The 21678-nt window shown below is 38.5% G+C and overlaps 1 pseudogene; it reads right to left on the bottom strand.

The window, feature by feature from the left end:
- Window positions 1-1980: 1980 nt before the first annotated feature.
- LOC139407839 (paired box protein Pax-6-like) lies at window positions 1981-20976 on the bottom strand (annotated as a pseudogene).
- Window positions 20977-21678: the final 702 nt, after the last annotated feature.

Genomic DNA, 21678 nt, shown 5'->3' with positions numbered 1-21678 from the left:
GAACTGAGGCTTGAGGCCAGGTAGCATGCTGACATGGCCTGAAGCCTTGCAGGAGAATAACAATTGAAGTTTCATTCCAAAACGCTAAATATCCAGGTTCAGAAACGTTTGTAAATGAGCTTTTATTGTTATTAGAAATTATGAAAGAGATTGGTGTGTTTTTTCACTATCTAATCATGGCATGATTCAGTGACAGATGTGTTTGTTTCAAATCTATCACTTGATGGTTTCATTTCAGAGACACAAATAATATAAATGAAAAATGCCTTATATCCGCCTCACAAGCTAGGTTTCCATCCAATTAGCGCCAGATCTTCATGCAAATATTCCAAAATCTGCATTTTCCCACCAAAGATGTATCCAACAAATAGACTTGTTTCAGATAAAAGGTGATGATGTAGTGCATATAAAAAGATAACTTTTGCTCTTAAATTCCCATGTACCGAATAAAAAATACAAGTTAAATGGGTTTCCATCCATTGTCAACTCTAGTGTTGGTTTTGACAGATTTTTTTTTTTTTGCATTGTATAGTGAATAGGCTCTTGTCTTGGCACGTGCGCTCTAGCCAACAGTTATGTAGATATGCTATCTACAGGATCAGATTGTTATAACCATGAGAGCAAGATTATTTTTATTTGTCAAACGGCAGCCAAATATTGATCGTCGTGTCACCAGAATAAGACCCTCAATAGGTATTGGAAAAGAGCATCAAGCTCATTATGTGCACTTTCAGTTCAGCGTCATTTATTTCATTTGTAGCCTAATAAATTGCATGCTTTCCTGAGTTGTAGTGGGAGGACCACACAACGTATCACTGCGTGACTGCAAGTATACTTCAGCGTGATGGTTAAAGATATCATCTTGTCTAGCGTATTTTGCTTTGTCGACATTTGGAAGGTTTACCAACAAATTAGCTGTTTCCATCAGGCCTGTCGTGACAATTTTTATCGCATAAAAAGTTTGGATGGAAAACTGGTTACTAGTACTGCTTGGTTTTACACAGTCAAATGTAACAAATACGTACCTTTTTAATAAAGAAATGTACAAATGATACATTTGTGACATCAATATAAAAAACAAAAAACAAATTATAATTCAATACAGTAAGTAGTATGAGATCTGTATGTAAAACATTTACATTTGACATTTTAGTCATTTAGCAGATGCTCTTATCCAGAGCGACTTAAAGTTTGTGCATTCATCTTAAGATAGCTAGGTGAGACAACCACATATCACAGTCAAATATACAGGATTTGAAAATTCCATTCCAGCTAAACAATGTACATATAGTGTTTTGCAAAAAAAAAACATTTTCATACACATCTAAAATCTATTAATTAAAAATCTGAGAACACTAACATTTACACACATGAAGGTACCTATAAACAGTCAATTTTGATGAAAAAACACAAATGTGAAAAATTGGTGTATATAGCTTTTTGGAAATAAACTCTTAAATTGCTACAGTCACCTCCAAAATGATTGGCACTCTTGATAAAGATGAGCAAAACAAGACCTTATAAATAAATAATACAAATGCTCAGCGTATTGTATGCTAAAAATAATTGGGAAAATTATCTTATTTTATTCTAATACAATTGTTCAGAGAAATATATTTTATTTAACAAGTAATACAATTTTTTTCTCTCAAAAAGATGTGTCAAATTTATTGCCACCCACAAAGATTATTACAAATAAAATCAAACTAAATGTAATCTGCATTAATACGTTCATTATTTTAAATTAAGCTCAGTTTGTGGCTTTACACATGTAAAATCCCTTTGTCCTCCATCACCATGGGAAATGGCAGAGAACTCACAAAGGAAAAGAGACAAATGGTTGTTGACCTTCATAAATCAGGAAATGAGTACCAGGCAATGGGTACCAAAAAAATACCCCAAAATAATATATATATATATATATATATATATATATATATATATATATATATATACACCACTTACCACTATTAGGGCAACAATTAAGAAGATTAAAAACCACTGGAACAGTGGTAAACTTGCCCGGTATTGGACGCAAATGTATCTTGTTTCCACTCACAGTGAGGAAGATGGTATGGGAAGCAGAGACAAATCCATGGGCCAAAGTTGTAGAAATACAGAACTTGGTCGCATCTTCGGGTCAACAAGTCTCAAAATCTACAATGAGACTCTTTAAAATGGTTGCCAGAATAAAGGTTTGATTGAGTGAAACCAACAAGTGTAAACGCCTTTGGTTTGCTAAATGGCATTGGCACTTGGATTGGAACCAGTGCAATGGTCAGATGACATAGAGCTCTTTGGCCACGCACAGCAGTGGTGGGTTTGGCATTGAAAGAAGGATGCATATGTGGAAAATAACCTCATACCTACTGTAAAATATGGTGGTGGATCATTGTTGTTATGGCGCTGTATTGCTTCCACTGGTCCTGGGGCCTTTGTTAGGTCAACGGCATCATGAACTTTACCAAGTACCAAAACATTTTAGCCAGAAACCTGGTTGGCTTTGCCAGGAGTTTGAAACTTGGCCGCAAGTGGATCGATCACCCAGCAAGACAATAACGCCAAGCAAGCACACATCAAAATCCACAAAGAAATGCTTAATTGAACACAAAATCAACATTTTGCAATGGCCATCTCAGTCTCCGGACTTGAACCCCATTGAAAACCTGTAGTTTGAATTGAAGAGGGCACTCCATAAGCACAGAAATAAGGATATCAAGGATCTGGAAAGATTCTGTATGGAGGAATGGTCTAAGATCTCTCCCAATGTGTTCTCCAATCTCATAATATATATTTTAAAAGGCTCAGTGCCATTATCTTCGCAAGGGGAGGGTGCTGGAGTATTCAAAACAGGGGTGCCAATAATTTGGACACCTATCTTTTTAATAAATGTTTTATTACTAGCTAACCCTCTTGAGCCTATGCCTTGGGGGGATGTTCTACTAAGCTAACATGTGGAATTGTTTTCAGATGGTCATACCATGGATCATTTAGCTATTTTTAGACCCATATTTACCCCTTTGTTTTTGCCACATTCTACCCCTCATTCACTTTTGTTCATTTTCACCACCCATTAATGGGCTTGTGTGGGTCATGGAGCACAACATTTCCGTGTGAATCTCAGCTTTCGGTAGTGGGGTTTTAATAGATTCTAACTCACCGACCTCAGGCGACTCTCATGAAGCTTGTGGGGGTCATAGAGCAAAACTTTTCGTGAAAAGTAACTTTTCCGGATCCTCTCATGTCAGACAAATTAAAGCGCTGACAAGCAAAGGTCTGGTCAACCCGCTATAAGGACATGTCTGGTTTTGGCTCATAAGTTAAAGACTAGCTGATAAACTAACATTTAAAACTCTGCGTCTACGTAAAAGTCAACAAAATATTTACAAAATTGGCAACAGAAGACTACAAAAGGAAATGGAGGTTGTGTCATAAATTATATACAAAGGCTTTGGTCTGTTTGTACAATCAAGAATGGTTCATTCAGACATGTATGCCTTGCGCTACTATGCATTGCTGCAGTGAAAGGTTTTAGTGGGACAGAATAAAGTACAACTCTTAACTACAACTATAACAAAGAACTTGTACCCAATTGAATGAAATTACTTGAAGATGTGTATAAAACACACATAGAATATTCAGAGAAATATAAATGAAATTAACTTTATTATAGAAATTGTGTCCGGGAGACTGCTAGGGAAGACCAATACTTACATTTCGACATAACAAACTGAATTATATCGAAGACACAATCTACAGTTTTTAGCTACCAATTGTTTTTTTCACCTCTTTTTTTAGCGGTTAATGCTTTCCATTTACAATGATTCTGCCAGAAAGCTTTGGAAAAGAAAAGAACAGAGAAATGGGCTTCTCGTACCCAGCTGGTATCTGCTGGTCCAGCTCTGCCTTTGAATGATACAAACTTGTTTCACCAGAGTCCACATTCTGTACACAGACTGGGAGAGCTTCTTGATATACGTTGACAAAAACTATTAATGGCAGAAAATTCTTCACAAATGATCTTCTTTTCAGCAGAAGCAAGGAACAACTCAGTTTCACAGTCCATCCACGTTGTTGTTTTTTCATTATGACATACAAATGGCCATATACAAATACACCAAAAATGACATAAGTTGGAAACGGAGAACAGAGATATTTTTTCCCCCCATTAAGGATGTTACACCGGGCACTTTACAGAAGTCCTTTCTCTTTTTTCTTTTTCAAGTCTTTGCCTCCAAAGAATGATAGAGAATGGCACAATCCCAGTACAAAATAGTGTCTTTTAGAGTCTATTTTCTCTTGTCTGTAATTAAATACTGCTGGACAGCCTCTTCGTTCAAGACAATATCCGAGGAGTCACACGTTGATGGTAGTCGTGTCTCTACTGTAGCCTGGGCCAGTACTGGGACATGTCTGCTTCACTGCCTGGCACTTGGACAGGAACAGATACTCCAGGAGAGATGAGACCTGACACAACAAACACAGAGCGGTGGATCAGTTCAGGCACCATGCATGCCTACTCATGTTTGCAAATGGTGATTCATAATGTCTTGGATTTTTGTTTATTTTGTCATGACCCCGTTTCTCTGCTTACCTGTTGAGTTGCCTCCTGAGCCTGCCATTGACTGGCTGTTCATATGTGCCTGCATATGAGGAGGGGTGTACGTGTCGTAGCTCCGCCCGTTGACTGAGGGACTGGTGGGCAGCATGCATGAGTAGGAGGTCTGGCTGGGCACAGGAGCCTGGGGGGGTAAACAGCACACATGACAGTCAGATTCACCTGTCACCTAGCAGCATCTCATATCTATGGTCCCAACAACTAAGGGATGGGCCACACTAAGCCATGGGAACGTAAATAATGCACTATCATGTTTAGTTTACAAATTCAACATAGTTTTTACTACAGCATTGCCAGTTCTTAGCATTCACTTGTGACGTGTATGTATACTTTGTATAGGTTTACATTTATTGTGGTAAATAACTTGGATGCTATGCAAAGTCATTAGAAAAAAACACCGAAATGCTACATTTATTATTGGATCTGACGGTGATGTACTTACTTGCATAGGCAGGTTGTTGGCCATGGTGAAGCTTGGCATAGGTGGCAGGGCACTGTATGTGTTTGTAAGGGCTGTGTCTGGTCTTCCCAACATGGATCCTGACGAGAACGATACTGCAGGGGTAGGATATATACATTTATTTTAGAGACCAGTCAGCACCTGATTGCCATTTGCAACATTGATTTGCAGGAACATAGAATGGATTGTGTGGCACTCTTGACTATCACCCACATTTGTACACATTTTTGTTTTACATGCTGATTAGGCTACAGTTCTAAAAAATCCCATAAATGGATCCTACAACAATAGATTAAGGTGGAATGCACATGATGTAATAAGACGTTTTGTTAAAGATAAAGATCACTGACTCCAACCTGGTGTCGTGGGCTGTGGGATGGGCTGGTAGACACTGGTGCTGAAACTGCTGCTGATAGGGATGTGACTGGAGGAGTTACTGGCTTGCCGCCTTTGATTCCGGAGTTTCTCCTCTCTCCTCCACTTTGCCCTTCTATTTGAAAACCACACCTGAAACCACATTCATGTTTCCATGGTTAGTGTTGGATGGGTCACTTCTTTGAATGTGATTACAATGTCCCTAAATTCAAGGTGATATTAATAGGCAGAAGGAGAGGTTACTGTACCTGTATTCTGGCCTCCGGGAGGTCAATTTTTGCAGCAAGTCTTTCCCTTGCGAAAACATCTGGATAGTGAGTTCTTTCAAACTCTGAAAAAAGAAATACATTATTTACAACTAGAATGGAAGTAATTAAATGTGATATACATCAAATATGCCTACAAAAGCATTCAGACTATTACAGTTGTGGGGGATAAAAATCTCATTTGCAGTGAAACCGTTCAAAGTACGCCAATGAAAACAGCAATCTGTGGTAATGTTCCAAATGAATAGGCCTAGTTATGAGTCAGTCTTAATGCCTTAATTATGCTTAAAATATACTAATTTAGTATCACCAGCTCATTAATGAGATTACTTTGGCCGACAGTTGGACGAGAACATGTGACAGTGGCGGTATAATTTACCTTTCTCAAGCGCTTCGATCTGTTCTTGTGTGAACGAAGTGCGGTTCCTTTGCAATTTTCTTTTCAGCTGAAGTCTCATTTGGGTCTCATCCGAGTCTTCTCCATTCGAACTTATTGAATTAGTGTTCTCACCTCCGCCGTCTGACGGTGGGCAACCATCTGAAAAATAAATAAGAAATCAATCAATTCAAACTATCACTCTTTGTTCAGCTTTCATGCATAGCAAGAGGTGCACCTGTTGTTAGCGCAATTATTTCATTTTCTTGCAATGGAGTTTCTTTTGCGTTGCATAGAGTTTAATGAGGCCTGTGGGGATATGCCCAAAACCCACCTGTGCCTAAAACATTATCTTATAACATATGAAATGTTGAGACTTGTTGCGTTCTCTGCTTCTTCCAACTGATATTGAATGGGTTTGACAATTCATTGTGTTATTTTGACCAGATATTATTAGTTACATCAGGCTATAGAAAATGGCGATACAATGTTGTGGGAAATTCTTATTTTTGGCTTAGATCTTTAATGACCATGTAGCAACACTTCTCGTGATGAAATATAAGACAACATGGTAGAACCTATTTAGATTCCAGGAAATGCTTTAAAATCCAAACTTTCCTTTTTAAAATGTCCACATGGGCGTTTGTACACCTTTTGAAATAAACCACAACACTTGAATTAAACCCGTTTTTCACGACCAGGCGATACCAGGAGAGTAAGGGGAACTATTAAACTCATGGTCTGTGAAGGGGTTGGCAAACTTTCATGGGTAGAATTTTGAGGACACAATTGGAGGCCACAAAAGGATTCTCTCGAGGCTCGCAGTGCCCCTCATTGTATGGAGGATTCCAGTCAACAGACTTTTCAGCTCAGTATGTTAACCTTTATGCACTACTATCATTAATCACTGTCTCCTAGGATGCCCTGTTCAACGCCAGTTCAGATTTATGGCTTCTTTAGGCCATGGAAAAAAAAGGAAAAAAAATGCACACATTGAATGAGACATCTATGCTCAGACAGTGTTTGTTACATAAAGGCGACAGAGAAACCAACTGTGAGTTGAGGGGCCTCAGTCAGTGGCGTTGTTAGACACTTTATTCAGCATACTTTTTATCCATTACATAATGCCTACGTAGTAAACGTTATACCTATTTATGTAGGCATAGATACATCTGCTTTGGCAGTTTATTGTGTGACTGATTACCATTTCACAGTTCGTGTTTTTTTTCTACATGCACGGGCAGGTTGCTCAGTATACCTATTCTTAAGCCGTATTGGTATGCTCAATAATATAGGTGCGGATATGTTTGAACGACTATATATCAGCAGAGACCCATCATCATATGAGGGTAGCTTTGTTCACTCTGCTCTGAAGTTATGCCGATGCTTGTCTGACAGATGTGTTGTTTCAAAACCAAATGCATTATTCAGAACAAGGTGTTTTATTACATTATTATAAACATACGCGAAGATTAAAGTTATCCCCTTTAAATGTCCATGTTGTGTCCAAAAAGAAAGATTATCAGTGACCGGTGCGCTATGGTTTTGGAGCTAATCCGTCAAAAAAAAAGGAGTGAATGTGCGTTCTATTATCCCTCAGTCAGACCAACTGTCGCTAGATTTTGGGATTTGTTTTCATTAATAAAAGGCGCTGGGAAATAAAACCATTCCTTAGTATCACGTGTCGCAATCAGTCAGGCGTAAAACAAGCCAAAAGATAGAGAACCAACTGCGGCATCTTTCAGCAATAGAAACTAAAAACATTCTGGGACCCCCTGAAAGAGAAAGTGTCTAAAACCCATAGACAGCTTTAGCCCTCTATAAAGAAAAAAAGATAAGAAAAACTGTCACGTTGATCTCTAAAAACACGAAATCGCAAACGAGAGCTTTCACCCTCTCCTTATGAAAGAGTTGTCTCTCTTTGGGCCCTGTCACTCTGATGAATCCACTATTTTATTCACTGTTGCGTGGCGTTTATCAGATTGAGACCATATTTCTCCCCCTCTGAGACCTCACCCTGCCGTATGCTTCCGGAGTAATGGATTCTTAATTTCCCTGAAATCGCACTCCATGGAAGTATAGACACTTATGGCAGAACATAAGTGAACATACGATGTTGGTATAGCTGGCTGAGGTGTTCACACAAACATTTTGGGCATATTTTGAATAGACAGGATAACAGAGATACATTCAAAGTACAAACAACAACAGCAGAAGCACTTCTTATCATCGTTATTATTATATAACAGCCTTGATAGTCTATAATTAGAGAATTATGATACTATTATACTTATTTTTTTATTTCACCTTTATTTAACTAGGTAATTCAGTTAAGAACAAATTCTTATTTACAATGACGGCCTAACGGGGAACAGTGGGTTAATTTGCCTTGCTCAGGGGCAGAACGACGGCTTTTTACCTGGTCAGCTCTGGGATTCGATCCAGCAACCTTTTGGTTACAGACCTAACGCTCTAACCACCCCAAATCAATAATAATAATACTTAATAATAATAATAATAATTGCTATAAAAATATATATGTGTTACTATTGGCACTTGGTCACCTTTCACCTTAATTTATTTATTTGTTGGGGATTCCTCATTCGAGACAGGTGTAGTTAACAACAACAAAAAAACGCAGATATTATGAAGGACAAAAAAACGGTTATTTGTATTTCAATAGTGTCCATCCTTTATTGTTTAGTTCTCTTAAAACTGACGTGTCTAATTGGCAAGTGGTGCCATATCGTGTCCATGGGTCTCCCGTGGAACATTTCTACAGCTGTCTCCTCAAACTAGACGCTTATTCATGTCGCCTTAATGAGAAACAAAACGTTCTCTAATGAGCAATTACATAGCGACAGAACTGTTCCCATAACAAATTCTTGAGTGTGACAGAAACATCCTTTGTACAGATAGGCCTACCGCACACTGCTTCACATTTGTTAATCTTAAAGCAGTTTGGATGGGGAAAATATGGACTCATTGACAAACTCCTCCAGAAATAGGCTTAGAGTATGGGCCTAGAAATGCATCAATCGTGCAGACTAAATCGTACAGACTAAATTGTGAAATGACAACCTTACTTAAAAAAAATAAACTTTGTCGAAAAACATATCGAGAATTTGCAAGTTAATAATTAGTCGAATCATACCAAGTAGCCTAATCTTTGAATAATTTTCGGGGCATGGCACAGGCCTATTTAACAGTTCCATGCATAGGTCAAATAAGACTAATAAAGCCGATGCATTAGTGACAAACAACATCAGCTGAACTTTGATATCCTCTAAGATTTTCCACAAAAAAAGTATATTCCCTGCTACTTTCAATAATGTAGCCTAATAAGGTTGTAACAATAAAATAAAAAGGAAATATTATTTTGTTTATTTTTTTGTAATAATAATAATAATTATGGTAATATTAGGCCTGATATGATGACATACGACAACAAAACCAGTAACAATAATAATAATGATAATAAAAAATTGCTAATAATGACACCTTTTCGTTATAAAATGACCTAATAAAGACATTCTCACTCCTCACGCCAAATCCAGTGATTTTCCTACCTGTGTTGGGCTGTCCTGGCACTGAGGTTCCGGGGTACCAGCCCGGCCGGGTTCCCCACGTCCCAGTCTGACCGTTCAGCATTCTCAACTTCTCATACATGCCATCTGCGCCCATCTGTTGCTTTTCGCTAGCCAGGTTGCGCAGTACTCTGTTTATCGATGACACCTGAAAGACAAACCCAAAATGCTTCACATTAATTAAAAGCGTTTCCCTTGGTTGTGACGGCACATTGGCTTGTAAAGTGATCTGTCACATAATTGCATGCATACCCTCACATTCACAATATGTATTTGGGTAAGAAACTCGGTATCAAAATGGGGAATAAACAAAATATCAACTAAATGTATGTCGTCAATCGCAATGCGTAATTGTTCTGAAACAGGTGCATAATCATAACCAATATTAAGGTCAGTTGTTCATTGTAATTTAACTCAGTTCATTTTTAATGAGTATAAAATGGTATGAGTAGTAACTTACACTCAATGAACTTACACTGGGTATATTATCGTTTGTGCAGACCCCCTCTGAAAGCAGTCTGTCACGAATTTCCCACGCGAAGATTGACGGGCACTCCCTCTTGTATATGGCAATTTTTCCGACCACCTCGGGAGTTGCTACTCTTGGTTTGCTACCCCCGATCGCCCTTGGTCTGATGGAGCCAGTTTCATAGTATCTGCCCAGAATCTTACTCACACAGCCGTTTGACACCTAAATAGAAAACAATAGACACAAATCACATACATTATTCAAGACTAATGTGTAATATATGTGTATACTACAAACATTGTTACGCTTACGTTTTCATTGTCCAGCACTTGGACTTTTGCATCACCATGGGTCTATAACACAAGAAATATACCTTGAATGGTATACGGTAATTTTACTTGCACTTTGTTGAAATGCATCTGATAGTGGATCTCTACTTTGGATGGATATGTTTGCAGGTTGTGTCCTAACATATCCTGGCATCACCACAAACCACAATTCGTAATTCACCATCCAAAATCAAAACTGCAACTTAAAACGGTTTGAAATAACAATAGTTGGTTGTGCATTTAGTTGTATGTTCCAAATACAAATCACACAAGGCAAATGTTATTCTAAAGCGTTTTACTATGCAGACAGAGAGAAGAATGCAGTGTTATCACCTGCAGAATCCTGGATATATCGCACGGCCGCGCGCCACTGTGAGCAAGCTCGACTATTTTCTGTCTGGTTGAGTCGGGCAGGGGTCTGCCGTTGACGAACACTCCGCCAAGCTGATTCACTCCGCTGTGACCTGGGCAGAGACAGGGGTTGCACTCTCTTTAGTTAAGCCACGAATCAAGAGCTGTGATTAAAAACTGCTAGGCACTTCACTACAGATGTCTCCGATGCTAGCGGTTTAGTGGTTAACTATGCACAAATAAAAGTTATCAAGCAGAAACAAGAGACTAAACTAAACGGAACGTTCAGCACCAAACATAGAAGAATAGCATAGTGTGTAATTATTGCCATTGTTAATTTGTCAGATGTTTGAAATGCTTTCCGGATATGCACGCAATATCATTATTTTCTACAATATTGTTCTAATCACACATGCAGAACATTGATTAGCCTCAGCGGTGTTGTATGAGCTGGACCAAAACATATCTAGCCCACTGAGCCGAGATTTGCGCATCTTTGCAAAGCTTTAGCTCAAATAGCGTAATGCTATTTGCTGCACAGCATTATAAAGTAGTAATTACAGTATAATGTCAACACTTCAAACAAATCATCACCTAATCATATGTATATCAACTTGATGTTTGTTACACTAGCCAAAACATCACAAACGCTCGTGTAAACAAGTACTTTCATGCGAGTCAATTAACAATATCCAGCTTAGGATAGCCCAGAAAACCAGACCAAACCTGAAGTCAAACGGAAAAGGAGCCTCCCTGTAGTCGCCTACGTCTGCTCTAGTTCTCCGCTCCCTTCCCTTCGAAGCCTCACGTTAAATTGACTCTAAGAGCACAAGCTCCTTAGCAATAAATAAGCTCCAAATATAGAAGAGTGGGAAAATATGATGAGCCTGGCTGACATTTGTCTTTAAAATAAAGCTAGCTGCACGTCAAGTTTGAGCTTAATTTCTAGAAATAGGCGGAAGTCGCCCTGGATCATGCATGGAAGGCTAATTGAAAAGATCAGTTGGAGCACTTGTGGCAGGCATGTCACTTTATGACACTGCTCTGCTTTTGAAAATCGCATCATCACGACAAATAGTAGCATGATAAAACGACCCTAGCTGTCTGCATTTGGATATCACTCAGACTAAATTGGACCCTACTCATTTACCCTTCAAGGGAAGCTTCATTTTATGGTAGCCAGGGGGCTGTGCGCGGGCACGAGGATGGGAGCGCGCGTCGCTCTTAATATATAAAAAGTGACATTCTTTTTTTTCAAGCAACAAAAAACAACACAGCCTATATTTACACTGTTTTTATGAGTCTGCTGGAGACTTTAGACTCCCTTGTTTTATATCTGTTTTGTTACTGTTTTCAAATACGAATTAAAAAATAGGTAGGCCCTACATCAATTATAATATTATATTAGGCCTTACAAATAGAACATTAGGTTACATGTGTTTGAGAATTTGTTGTCTACTGCCATAGGGCTAAAGTCACAAATTCTAGCCAAAATCAGGGTGGAAATATAGGCTATTTGCTTAGGGGTAGACTGCTGTAAGAGAAAATCCATCGCTATGTCATTTTTTTAGGTTAATTCCAGGATTAGATTAAATCAATTGTGTTTGTGCATTTGATAGGTCAGCAGGGAAAAGCATATTGAAGATTTATTGGATTTGAACACGCCTCCCGTATAGTGCTCAAATAAATCCACTTGATCACTGCCACACAGAGATAATAATATAAAAGTTTCACTAGAAAGGTTAGGCCTAATTCTTTATCATTATATAATTCCCAACGGTAAGTGCTGTCGATCTCGCCGGGTGGCAATGATTATGCGCCTTGTATTCTATTGCAAGTCAATTAATAGGAAAACATATGGCGTCAATTTGGACGCTCAGTTTCATATACACCCAGGAGTTATTAGCACAAAGCCTGCAGAGCCAGCCGCGACCTTCAGACAAACTAAAGGCCTCACCGGAATCATATCTGCTCAGCATTTCGCTCAAAAGACCACCCCATATAACATCACCATCACATTAAAATATGTAACAAGACATGAATAATGGCATACGCCTATACAATTTTGATTACAGGCTATAATATATAGCCTAGGCCTAATATTTTGGTAGCCAGTAGGCTCATTTAAAAGGTGAGGAACAGACACGATATGTCTGGTCTTTAGAAAAAAATCTCGAATAAAATTAATGAGCAAAGAAAAAACTCGTGCAGTTTATTGCGTTTATTTGAAGGCCTCAGATTTCTTTTTCAAATGTGAGAGGGAATATGGGACTTCACCTCACTGCTCAATTATTTCATATGCCCTACTTAAACTGACCTAGATTCAAATGCTTTGTTTGGTTGGAGGTCTTTCAAGTGTAGAGCGTCACATCTTCCATCTGATCCTACGTCTATAACGTAATACATTTTAGGCCTGACATGGAAATATACATGAGGTTCAAGGCTAAGCCAAGGCAATATAATGTATTGGCATAGATATGAAAGCACACTGCAGCACAAACGTGTCGTTCAGTTAAGAGAATGAGAGGTAAGCTATTCCACACACCTTCGTTACAGATGTCATACACCTCTTGTCCAGCATTAAGAAAGAAAATATATGTTTTTTATTGTCACTCTGCCCACCACACAACATGATTCATTATGAATTACTGAATAACATCTCAAATATGTCAAATCTGCTCTAACGTTTATAGGTCCAATGCATTCGTTAAAAAAAACTCAACGTCTCATCAAAGCATACAATTCTAGCCCACACTGTGGTAATATAGAAGGGATAACCTCTTCATAAACATTACACATTCTCCATGAGATTAATGCAATGTCCGTTAGTGCATATAATGAACAACGTGAATTGGCATACCCCAACAGGCGTTTCTGAAATGCTATTTTATCATATCAATAATAACCTTTCTTTCTTCCTGTGTGTGTGTGTGTGTGTGTGTGTGTCAAAACAACTGCATTGGAAGTTGTGCAATTGGCCAATAAATCAAATAATCTAGGCCTTTACTTCCTGCCCTTCTCTGAAATGACAGTACAGTTGCAGATGTTGGGCTCTATTTCAGTTCTTACACGTACAGGTTAGTGGAAGCATACTAGTCAAATTCCAATGACAGAATGACCACTGTGTGGAACAAAATATGAGAATAATTTCTAATTCATAAAATGTAAACAAGCCCAAAAGCAGTGGCCTTATTCTACACAAACATGCAAACCAACATCTTTCAGCATAAATGTCATGTGCCACCTGCCTCTTTCCAGCTCAAATTATAAGTTACTCAGAAAAAAAACACAACTTACTGTTTTGCATCATGGACGCAACGCCAGATTCCCACGTGGCCCGGTTATAGTATTCTATTAGTCATGGGAAAGGAATGACAATGATCAGTATTGGCATGCTGATAATAATAGACTAATACAATACAAAGGGGACATACACATCGCAGACATTGATTTGGTGCAATTAGAAATTTACGGCGGGCACTATTATTACTCATGAATGACTCAGGATGCATTAGGCTATTATCCATTCATATTTTATAATACGAGAGCACAATATCGTCTGTTGTTCTATATGTTTTGGAATATATATATTCAGTGTTTAAACTTGCCTGGAAACAGTGTGGACTGTCCGCTTAAAACAATTTAAAGACTCTCTCATCTGCTTCTCACTAGTTAATATATTCTCCCTAAGGACAAAGCAAAACATTTTATTAGTACACCTTAGCTTTCGTTTTTATAAAGTCAGACGTATTTTCCAACTCATTTCATGAGATGAATAGCATTGCAGTAATTTGAGAAAATGTTCAATATTATCTGCTTTAACTGTATTTTAGGTGTATTGAGAGTAGGCTACCTTTAGTAAATAAATACAATTAAGGATTTCTGAATAAATGTGCATATTAAGAGGTGCAACATTGTTCAGGGCTCTTCGTGTTAATATTACTGTTATTATATTGGCCATGAACATTTCAGTCCATCCCCTTTCCATACAATTAAAAACTTCAGTAATATACGTTTAGATGTCTTTAGATGTAGTCGTCTAGTGACATACGCCGTCTACCTCGGTTGGCTGCTCTGGAAAGTGAAATCGGGAAGGGGCTGAAGGCTCTCCAACAAAGCCTGCAGAATTTCAACAATGGCGTCCTTTCTGCTTCTACACCAGAATCCAGAGAGTATAACTGAGGCTCCCTAACTATATACCCAGCCTCGTACTAACCGTACCAATAACTCTCAGGAATACAAAGAGCTGAAGGGAGCAACCCCCTCCCACTGTGGCCATGCCCAGCACAACAACAAACCCCTCACACCGCCACAGTTCCACTGCTGCTTGCCGTGACCCGGTGCCCGTATCCCTCTGCTTTTTTTTGTTTTTTATTTTTTATAAATTAGAAACGCAATTTATTGCTATACATATCTGGAGATAATTGTGTTACTGGTGTTTGGTTAAGGTTTTAAAAAAATAATATTCAACAGCTCAGTCGGGTGCTCAATTGGAAAAAGACAATTGCCATAAAGAGCCCATTCAAAACATTTGCCGAAAAGGAGGCCACTAAGGAAATAGTCCAAGCTTTGATTTTCTCCCTTTTTGTCACCTCCTTTTTAAACAGGAGATGGACTGTATGTGTATTTACAGTGGACATCCACAAATAAATAGCCTATACATCCAAGATGTGCAGCACGTGTTATTCCTATGAATGGAGAATACTCGAAAGAAACTGTGTAAATTCAACTAAGACATCATTACAATTCACAATTAATAATCCTTTAAAAAAAAAAAACTAATAATTACATGCGCTATTGGTTCGGTCATTGTAGATGTTTATAAGTAGATAGGTGTAGCTACAAAGATTTCTTTGCATTTTTCTCATGCTAATTGCTTTCAAATGTAATGATGCAATGGAAAGTGTTGGAAAAGCAAAGTAAAAAGTTCTGAGTTTATATTGATATTGATGTCTAAAATAATAAAATGTTTTAAGCATGAACTTAACCCGAAAGCAGCCTACTTGTAAATATAATTATTAGTGCTCTACACCATCATTGCTTGCTGTTTGGGGTTTTAGACTGGGTTTCTGTACAGCACTTTGAGATTTCAGCTGATGTAAGAAGGGCTGTATAAATACATTTGATTTGGATTTGATTTGATTTTTTCTTACTTCACACTAAGATGAGATGATGAAAACCCAATAATTTGCTTTTTGTTCAGGTCTAGCTACAATTATATCATTTATTTGATGCAGTCCGCAAAATACAAGGGCCTCATCTGTATTTTGCCCGTTTTAACCCACAACTACTGGAATTTCAATTGAACATGCTTCTTCAGACTTGTAAAGGCCTATATTATTCCCTTCATTTATATGCAGAACAACTCCATATAGCAACAATAACATGTTACATAGCTACCATTAGACCAATAGCTACCATATTTTTTTTGCAATTAGAATAAAGCAATTGGCCTATTGTACTGGAAGAGTCAAAAACGTAATGCATATCCCAATGTTATAAATAGCCCAATCAAAATTAACCTCTAATATAAACAAAGTTTTGATGTTGAGTTTTGTCTGTATTTTCTTCTACTTGTTTTATCTAGAGCATGTAAAAAGTAGCCTAATACGCACTCATTCTAATCATTATCATCATCATCATCATCATTATTTTGGATGGAAAAATAGCTACAGGCTAAGCTTAATCATGTATTATTTATTATGAGTGGATTTCTGAACTGCTTTCACATAGGCCTATATATCTTGCAAATGTGAAAACCACTTTAGAGTAAGTAAGTAGGACTATTTCAATTGTAATTTAATACATGAAAAAGGGTTAGGGTTAACTTTTTCCTAAAGTTCACAGAGCATTTTTTTTGTGATGGTGCCCGGGTGAGTCTGACTGTATGATTCAACTTGACACCCTTGCTCATCGGATCATTGCGTCCCCATTCTCTGGACTGATTACTGGCATAACGTGACGTTTTACTCTTTCCTGTTATAAATAAGCATTACCAACGACGGCATACAAGCAATACCAGAGTAAGAAAAAGGCGGACTGAAATGTTCCAATTAGGCTGCCACTAGTCTGTGTGCCGAAGTTCCTTCATCAAAGCCGACATAACCATCACTGAAAACTTGAGCCAATCGGATTCTCTTTCTAAATTACAACAAGAACTTGCAAGTTATTAACTTAATTGTAATTTGCCTTTTCAACACGTAGCCTTATTTTATGTTTCACTCTAAAATCGTGTAATGTGTAAGCTTGGTTGGGGTACGCATGGTTGGGTGAATAATGTGTGCTGTCTGAAATGTAGGTACTAAGTGCCAAAAAATCGGAGTTTACCTTTTTGAGGCATCCTGTGTACACTGCAGCCAAAGCCCTTGTTGATAAGTCTGAGCGCAAAAGAGACGGAGCCACAGTGCTGGATAGCCCCGTCGAATAATTGTCCTTGTATATATTTTCCAAGTGATCTTGAATAGAGATGGAAATCCCTGTGAAGGAAGCAGATATTGACAATAAAATGGGATGTCAGGACTGCGCGAGACTGAAAATGTGCGCTCGTGAGAGAGAGAGAGAGAGAGGGAGAGAGAGAGAGGGAGAGGGTAGCGCACCTATGCTGATTGGTGATGGTACTAGTGTATTAATGTATGTGTTCCTGGTCTGTGCCTCGCCTCCACTCCTCTTCAGTGGCCCATTAGCAGTGCCTGACCTCTGTCATCATCTTCTAGCGAAACACTTCCTCCTACTTCGTGGTGCCAGAGCGGGAAACCGGGCAAAGCCAGAGCTTGCTTTTCAAACCCACTAATCACTCTGCACATGCACATTAATTTCTCCTTCTCTAACACACACACGCGCGCGCGCGCGTACACACACACGCACACACATACACGGAATATATCCTTTAAAAATGCTATTGGATGAGGGCAAGGGAGGGCAAGTGCAACTCACAGGGCTCCACGATCGTGGAACGCATACAATATTTCCTACACTAACCATGAACCTGAAGTTGCAAATGGACGTAAGGGCAGTGAACACATGCTGCGTGCCGACCTCAAACGGATCAACATGAACCATTTGCAGTCCATCTTAATTTTTTGATAGTTTACGACTGATAATTCACTGATAAAAACCAATAGAACACCGCTTTAACCATTTGCATAGTGTGATACGTTAACGTTTATTTATTTTAAACATCTAAAGGCTGAATTGAAAGATTCCGCTTACTGAATTATTCCAGTAAGGGATTTATTAGGCGGTAGCTTTTGAAAGCTTTGCATAGCCTACAATCTTTACGCAGCAGCCTAAAGGGCAGAGTGCAGTCACTGAAGCAAGCGCAAACCTGCACGTGTTGCTGTTGACTGACATCACATCTTGTAGATTTGGTTGTTTACCCCTAAATGACAAACAATATCTACCGACTAAATAAATATAATACCGAGGCTGATGATCTTTCTTAATTTTCTATGGATCAAATGATAGGCAGGACGCAGCGTCGAGGCTTCTAGATTATAGATAACACAGGACGTAAATATAACCAAATGTCTTTGCAGTCATGACCACACACCCGAACTACATTTGTAGAATGCCTGGCACTCCAAAGCAACCCCTCCTTGCCTGCATTTTAGGTTACAATTGGAGAACCAGTCTCGGCTAGGGGTGTTCCAATCATTTGTTCAAATGGAACAGATTCCGTGTCGTGGAATAAGAAACGAGGGGGGTTGTGGCGTGGTGGGGTAACCTAAAAGAGGGGTGAAAGTGTCGCAACGCGCAGACCATAAAATTGCGTACACTTGACTTCCTTTGAAATGTGAAAAGTGCTAAAAGTCAGAGCTCATCAATAAACTATCTTGAAACTGAATAAGAGTCCTGACAACCATTGCATTCCCAACTAAAGTATAATGCGGAGACAAACGACTCTGCCAAAGAGTTTGCATCGCAATGAAAGGGCGGATGAATGGGAGCGGGATAATGAGCTGCCGCGACCGTCATGCACTGTCATCTCTAGCCCTGTGGTGAAGTTCTGAAACTTCGTTTAATACTTTCACATAACTTCCATTCCACTCCTCTAAAATCCTTGCTGTGAATTCTTATTGTTGCCTAAACACTTTGGCACACACTGTGAAAAAATAGTCAATTATTTGAATGAAATGTTTGTTTTCAGAAGATGGCCCATCAAAACAGGTTTGTAAAGATAGCAGAGCAAGATGCTACTTTCAGTAGGTTTCATGAATTATAGGCTACTCATTCAATGTTGCATTGATTTGAAGGTTTGTGTGTAGTAAAATATGTGTTAATAGTTAAAGGTGGGCGTTTGAATAGGGTATTTTATTTGAATATTTCATGAAGCTTTCCGAGCATGCACCGCATAGGTCAAACATGTTATGTATGCAAATAAGTAAAACATGACTATGTCAAAGAATGTTGAAAATACAGTTATAATTGCTTTGATGCACATCTATGGACGAAAAGGCATCGTTACAAGTTTACCCTGAAACTGCAGTTGGCTGCAACAAAAGCCGTCTTTCATGTCCATAGACCCACTGAAGAACCATGCAGTGCACTGCTAACAACGTTTGCTATATTGTAATGTACAAACCCCAATTACTTCTTCTTCACTCAATTCAATGAGAAGATCCCAGATCAACCTGTTGTAACAATAGCACCAATGGATAATTGAATTATTTGGAAAGACGTAATCCGCCTTGTTCTTGTCTTGTGGTTGAGTTATCTTGTTACTTGACTGCGGATTGAATTTGTTGAAATCAACAAGTGTAAAAAAAAATAAAAAAATCTCAATGTAAATCCATTCATTGGAACAACTCAGCCGACATTCACGAGTTGCAATTGCTATGTTGAAGACTATCAATTAGCCTAATGCCTTTCGGATAAGCAGAAAGTACTCTCTCAAGCCATGGGAGAAGACTGTAATCTTGTCGCTCCTTTTCCCTCGGGCAAAGTGGTCTTTGACGAACGCCTAAAAAGTTTTGAACAAAAAAAAAATCATAAGGGGAGGTCGCACTAAATACGGCTGACGTCATCCTTGGGAACACAGTGACAGAGTGGGGAGGGAGGAAAGGAGAGAGAGAGAGAGAGAGAGAGAGACTTTAAAATATCAACCAAAGCGAATGTGTGTTGATATACCCATTGATTTACCAGAGGTTAATGAGAGGATCGGTTCTGGGAAACGTAAGATTATGAACATGAATATTATATTCAACAGCTAACTAGTAGTATGGCAATTGATCTTGGAGTATTACCGGTGACAAATTATAAATTGTATCTAAGCTATACTTGACAGAAATGATCTACTACCGAATGAATAAAAGTTGTGAAATAAAACCATGAATAACTAATTTGTGGAAGGAGGGGGGTAACACAATGTTTGCCATGGCTATACCTGGTCAGGCAATATGTGTTTATTAATTGTGATGCTGACCCATATTCAGAATTTTAAGTATAACCAAAGATTTTGTCATTTTTCAGGACATGGTTCATTGCCAGATTCTTTACTTCAAACACTTGTTAATCCTGACAGCAGGACTAACATATTCCTCGATAAATGCCACTAATTAGGGAGGTGTGGAAAGTGGCTCTCAATTTAGTCATGAGGTAAGCTTCAGTGTGCACTCACTTTACAAGAGCCTATCTAGGCAAATACTGCGATTATATCAACTATATAACCTAATAACACACACAAATGATTTGTATTGTTATTATTTATATTATTAACACTTAATCATGTTTGCATAAAAACGGTAGTTGCATTAAATCCATAAAAGGTTACGTTTACGTCCCTTATGTCCTATAGCCTGTTTAATTAAGCAATCTTTTTGGACAACTTTCCGTACTCTAGCATCACGTGAAGACTTACCTCAGGTTCAATAAACATGCTTCCTCGGAGCTCAGTGGGAACAATTAAGCATAGGGAAATGTGTTTGTAAACGGCTTTATTTAATAACAAGGATCAATATATCCAAGCCACCACACCTGGAAAGCCATAGGCCTATAAAGAGTATTGGTTGACAGAGAAAGATGTATAAAGTCATACCTGATAGAAAATAAAGATCCACTTGCGTTTCCAGTCCGTGTTGATCATAAAACAGAAATAATAATGTATAGATTGTGATGTTTAGACTCCATGGTTTTCATTGTAACCTAGTGAATTGCAATTTATTTCCACGTCGATGAGAATATGAAATGACCATGTCGCTTCTACCACAAACTTTCGACTAATATCATCCACAACTTGGCAGTTATTGGCAGTAGTGCCGCTACACGTCACCTTGGACACCACTTATCACGCCGCTAACTAGGAAATCGCAGCGGGAGATATCCAAACCTACTTATTAGTGATGGGCATTCCGAGTCTCTTCAGTGAGGCGGCTCATTGGTCTCCGTACAGCTAAAAGAGCCGTTAATTTGGCTCCAAACGGCTCTTCGTTCAGTTTCGCTTAAACATGTAGGCTGTACTTAAAACCATGGAACAATATCAAATATCTAATGTAAAGCTTACAATATGCCTGCCATTATGTCAGATCGTGACATGTCAGTTGAAATACGTTTTTACGTGACCAAATTATTCGACGTATGCAAAAAAAAAGAGAGAAAATGAACAAATTTCAAAAATGTGTGTGGACGAGAAAAGGGCTCTTTCATCACTATCTATTCTTCCTGCAGTGAGGAATTACAATCTTCAGAGAACGTTTTTATAATTTATCTACAGATAGACCTAATCGTAGTCTGGAGCTCAAAAGGCAGTACTAACAGTATGCAAATCAGGGAGCAAATTAACGTCTCTTTCACATATGTGATTCGGTTCCTGACATTCACCAAAAAGAGCCGTTCAAAAAGAGCCGTTCATT

Source organism: Oncorhynchus clarkii, chromosome 1 (assembly GCF_045791955.1).
Source record: "Oncorhynchus clarkii lewisi isolate Uvic-CL-2024 chromosome 1, UVic_Ocla_1.0, whole genome shotgun sequence".
Taxonomy (NCBI): Eukaryota; Metazoa; Chordata; class Actinopteri; order Salmoniformes; family Salmonidae; genus Oncorhynchus; species Oncorhynchus clarkii.
This window is presented reverse-complemented; position numbering and strand designations above follow the sequence as displayed.